Source organism: Akebia trifoliata, chromosome 10, assembly GCF_017979445.1.
Source record: "Akebia trifoliata isolate Shusen 1 chromosome 10, ASM1797944v1, whole genome shotgun sequence".
In the NCBI taxonomy this organism is placed as follows: domain Eukaryota; kingdom Viridiplantae; phylum Streptophyta; class Magnoliopsida; order Ranunculales; family Lardizabalaceae; genus Akebia; species Akebia trifoliata.
Window position 1 is genome coordinate 25,904,563 of NC_141384.1, and position 5,724 is coordinate 25,910,286.

At 34.0% G+C, this 5,724-nt stretch overlaps 1 pseudogene; it reads right to left on the bottom strand.

The window, feature by feature from the left end:
• Window positions 1-1,427: 1,427 nt before the first annotated feature.
• Window positions 1,428-2,487, bottom strand: LOC147393453 (peroxisomal membrane protein 11C pseudogene; annotated as a pseudogene).
• Between the last annotated feature and the right edge of the window lie 3,237 nt (window positions 2,488-5,724).

The window sequence follows — 5,724 nt, forward strand, 5'->3', positions numbered from 1 at the left end:
CTCTGATTAATAGTCAAATACAAAAACAAAAATGGTGATGTGTGTGTAGCTTTCTTTTCTCTAGGCTTCACCTGTGATCGACTAAGAAGGTTGCCATGATGATGGATTTATTTGTGCTTGATCTTCTGTAGATGCTTCTATAGATTTTCTTCCCTTTGACTTCGTGCTTTATCGATCGAGAAAGATTTATTGACATTAGAAGAAGGGCTTTAGGTTCGATCTTCTCTTTAATCAGAGTCTGAATCTCTTGAAAAACTTTACTTCGTCTTTCTGGATGAGGACTTGAGAGCTTCTTTTTCTTTAGATGGAGGGCTTTTGTCTTCTGAGAGAAAGTGATCCCAGTTCCCTCCAATTGAAGGAGGCTTTGGTATTTATAGACTTAAAGATAATTTAGTTTTCCAATTATGCTCCAACTTCAAGAGCTTTGATTGGTTTGTTTAAAGGTTAAATTTGTTCAAATCCAATTTCAAGGATTCTATGGATTGTTATTGGGTCAAATTCATTTTTTGTGTGTAAGGCCTAATACTTAATATGTGGATTATTTGATTTTGTTTAGATCACATCTTTATCTACGAAAGTCCAAATTCAAATCATATGAGGTCCGTCTCGATCAATGGGTCCTAATTGAAATATGTAGGCCCAAATTAGATTTTAGAGATTTTTTGATAATTTAGAGAGTTGCAATGTCTTTTTAAATTTTGATGCCTAAAGATGCCCCCTCAAGGATCTAATGTCAAAAGGTAGCTGGAGATAGTGCGCCCTTGACCATGTTGATAGGTTTATAAAAGCTTTTTCCCTTCAAAAGTTAAACCTAAAAGAGCATAGAGTAATTATACCACATGTTGGAGATATCAAGTACCCGAAGCAACGAAGAGTTTCAGTTCGTCCCAAACACAATTATGAGTTCAAGGACTCTTCCCTTTTTTCCTTATAAATACAACACATGACTATGTAAGCTTTGTTTTCTTTTTCTGGAGAGGAATTGCAGTTGCACATCAATCCCTGGGAAGGAGTAGTTGCAGATCGCAAGTGAGTTCTTTTGTTCTTTTTCTTCTTATGTAGCTCTTCTTCCCCACTTTTATGTTATTTGATCTTCTCTTCATTTTTTTCTCTTTGTTAGAGACTTTAGAAGTTGTGCATAAGGTTGTTAAATCATTGAGAAGTTGTTGCTCAAACTTTCTTCTTCTTTTAGCACAAACTCAGAACATCCTTGTTGTAGGTATGTCTTATGTCCTTTGTTCTTTTTTTTTTCTTAAGTATAAACATATGTTATTGTTATAGATAAAAGAATAACTGAATAATGAGAACATTCATTAAGTTAGCATAACTTATCTATTATTCATGAACTTGCTAAAAATCTTAATAACACATATCCCTACAATTTTGAAGAATTATTTGCATGGCATGGAAGCTTGTACTTCCCACTTTCATGGTGTCTTGGTCTTTGGTAGGGAAGGAAGCAAGCAATTGATAACAAGAGATCAATGAGTTGACTAACCCAAAGCCTCATGTTACACAGGGAATGACTTTCTTAGGTGCTAGTTGAAGCAACCCAATTGCAACGACCAAATCTATACCAACTTTTACAAGAGTCAAGGTCCTATCATTTGATTTTTTGAGATTATTGCAGTATTGCTCATTTTGATATTTATCAGTGTTCTTGTGATCCTTCTCCAAGTTCTTCATTGATGTTGAAAGCCTTCCAAGTTTCGCAATCTCAACCAAGGTGGTACAAGTCAAGGAGCCCATCCAACAAAAAAGAGATATCCTACCAATTAGCTCTACATGTTCTTTGTTCTTATAGATGCCAGTTCTCCCAAATCGGACGATTTGATCCAAAAATAAGAAAGTTGATAGTAATGCATTTTTGAATTTTCCAAGTAAAATGATTAGAAGAGGAGTTCCTTGAGGAGTTGGACTGATAAGAGCATGCAAATCATTAACAAACTGAAAGAGACAAAATAGTTTTCGAGCCAAGCTAGTTGATTTATCAACATTTTGAGTTATACCAGGTTCTCCATTACATAATAATTTTGAGTCATATTGTATTGCTTTGCATATCTTATCCCTAGCTTTAGCTTTGTTAAAAAACAAGACCACAAGATCAAGCTCTGCTCTAGTTGCTTCTAACATACTTCTTGTAGGCTGAATGTACCAACGTTTCTCATCTCTCCTAGAAGTAACAAACACCACGATTTCAGAATTCAGATAAAACCAACTATGACATTAACTTAAAACGATCTCCTTTAATAAACAAATAAAAACCAATGCATGTGCTTTTGTTGAACTTTTTTTCTTTGGTGGCTCGATTCTCTATGATCAGATCAGATCAACACTAGTTGCAAATCACATAATCAGGCCCACTTACAAGTTTAGTGGGCCCACAATTGGAGGTCTACAAATCAAAAAGGAAATGTAGCAATCTAAATCAATTAGATATTGTGTAATTGCAGCACATTCAACAGAGAACTTCCATTCTTTCCCCATTTTTTTTTAAATTTTGTAGATATTTTGCTCTGCCTCTGTAAATTTCACCACACTGCATGGTTTAATTATTATTTTTACATTATCTGATAAGCTCTTTGATACTTTGGTACTCAAGAAGTGTAGCAACTTTGATTTTGGCAATTAATAACTTTGGTCTTCTTTATCGCATCTCAACAACTAACATTTTCGATCCTTGCTATTACAAAAACAAAAGGTACTTTCTCAAACTTGATCCTCCTAGTTCATTTCTTTTAATCCATGACAAATTATGGCAAGAAGAATAGATGGAGTATTTAAAACCTTATATTGTTAACCAGTCTCTAGAGCAATTATTTGTTAGTCGTGTTCAGGGGCAGACAACGCTAACTTGTTTAAAGATATTGTGAGACGAGAGATGTATATCTACACACCAATTGGCCAGTCTCCAAAACATTTGTATACTAGTGATTCTCATGGGCGGACAATGCCAACTGGCTAGAGGAGACACGTAACGAGAGATATATATAAGTCGATTGGCCAATCTTCAAAGTAGTTGTTTATTAGTGGTATTTGGGGTTGGACATTGCCAACTGACTAGAGATGTTATGTGACTAAAGATATGTACACGTCGGTTGGTTAGTCTTCAAAATTAGTTATTTATCAGTGGTGTTCGGGGCCGGACAATGCCAACTAGCTAGAGAAACTATACAATGAGAGATATGTACACACCGTTTAGCCAGTCTTCAAAGTAATTGTTTATCAGTGATGCTCAGGGGTAGATAACAGCAATTGGTGTTGAAGCACTATTGAACATGATGCCTTTTGATTCATACTTGCATATCATATTTGCATGTACATTTAGCCAATATGACACTAATAAGTACTTGGTGAGACATGACATATTGTTGTAAATAAATATGTTGACCTTTATTTTTTTTATATTCCACAAGAATGACTAATGATACTCTTCCCAAGAGTTCGAGGAATAAGAATTGTTCTTAAAAGGGTGAGTATATGACCTTGTAGATCCCTCTCAAAAGGAAAAGTGGTTTTGTTTTCCTAATGTTATGATAACTGGTCATTCAAGAGGAGGACACAGTCTGTTTGTAGAATTGAAGATTGTTGTGCATGAATCAATGACTAATTCTTTGAAGGCATATAATATAGAAAGGGACACATCACTAGATATATAGTTTTAAGTGAATATCCTTCAACAATTGACGTGTTTCAAAGAGACGAGATTGATATAGAATGTCAACCATATTTATGTCATCCGCCTCACCTAACCATGATCAAGTTTGAAACTGTCCATAGCCTGTTTTTATGTAGAAAATTATGCAATGTTTTACTTGGTAGGGTTTAGATATAAAATCTTGAGGCGACATTCGATATCTCAACGATTTTTTATATTGGAACTTAGACGTGAATCGTAAGTTGTAGAGCAAAAAGACGATATATTTTCTTGGTGAGGTTGTATTTATAGCCAACAAAGAATATATGTATCAAGTTTTATGCGAGATTTGGTATCTTGAGACCAATACTTTTGTGACGGGTAATGGGAAAGTTGGTATTTCTTTATGAAAAATGCAGAAAATTTTTTAGACTTTCTACCATATGTGAGTATTATGAAGAAGTGGTTCTCAGTTTTGATAAACTTATCAGTTGAAACGGTATTTCAGGGCTTCTTATTTCTTGTCAATAGCTATTCAAAGCATATGCTTTATTGGCTTTTGATAGGGGAAGTGATTAAGTTAGGCATAGTGAGTAGCTTTATTTTTAATACACCATAGTTGAACAGATTTCTAATTTTCATTTAACAATGAAGTACAAAGAAAGGACAAAATCATTTTACTTCTATTGTAATGACAATCAACATCCTAGAACAAAATTATGAAGACCACTTTTCTTCTCGAATCACTTTGACTACAAAGAGTCGTAAAGAGGGGAAAAATTTATTTATCAAACATGGCTTTCCTACAAATCAGAATGTTGAAGATGAGGTTATGATGACTATATATCTTGCCTTGTGGTTATGTTGCTTTGTTTCCTTATGAAGGTGGTGATGTTCTTCGTTCAGGCACCTTTAAAGTAGAAGTATTGATGGCCTGAGATAATGCATTCAGCTTGGTACCTCTCCTTCTGTATTGTTTGTATAAATGTATAACTTATACCTATTGGAGTATGACAATGCATATAGTTGTGAGTGCTTCATCGACTTATTGCCCCCTTCATTATTTATTTCGATGGATTGGATTTTATTTTCTTTAAAAAGTATTTGGTAACCTTAATGTTAATTATGGACCTCTATATTTGGTCCAACTCGTATTTTAATTAGGAAGAAAATGCTAAGTATGCGAGAGATTTAGTTCTCAACATGGGTTCCAATGATTTTAAATGGTATCTTAAAGAGGTTTGACTACCAAAAGGTGATAAAAGAATACGAACTGATAATGATGATGACCCTTCTAAGATTCAACCTTTCATGATAACTTGTTGCCCTAGGTTTGTTGTAATTTGTAGTGGAAATATTTGTGAGGTGGAAATGTATAATCATCATAGGTTTGCTTGTCAACAAGGCTTCCATCAACGTAATTTTGGAACTCTGATTCCTTTTGTAAGACTCATAAATATGTTAGAGTTATACAGTTTGTGACTATTTTTTACCCAAATAAAGAGTTGGGTCAAACTTTTTATTCCTTAGAAAATTAAAAACATGATTCGACAATTTGATAAGAGTTATAGAGATTGCTAAGCTCAAGACGTAGTATCCTACTTGGATGCACTTGACTTTCATCTTTTTGAAGATAACGTCTTTATTCCAAACTTTAATTTTGATGGAAAAAAAGGGTTGAAGACTGAGCAATCGTAATACACGTCGTGCATTCTTTACCGTGTAAAAACCTTCTTAGAAGTAAAGGATTGAGCAGGCGTATATTGAAGAAATGCAAAAGGTTGTTACTAAGCCTAGATTGAAATTATGTTTTGAAAAATACTATCACTTTCAACAACTAATTGAATAGAACAAGATGATCATCTTGAGCAGGATCCTATAGAACAAATTGTTCATGAATCAAACCTTGCATGTCCATTGAAGTCTATTGTTTAGACTAAGTCTAATAATACAAAACAACTTTGGGTAGGCAAGAAATTGAAGATGAAAATGATGTGTCTCCTAGGAGAGAAAACTTTGCATACTTTCATTTTGTCGAATAATTTCACACTTGTTGAAATGTTTTTATCCATTCTTGTAATTTGATC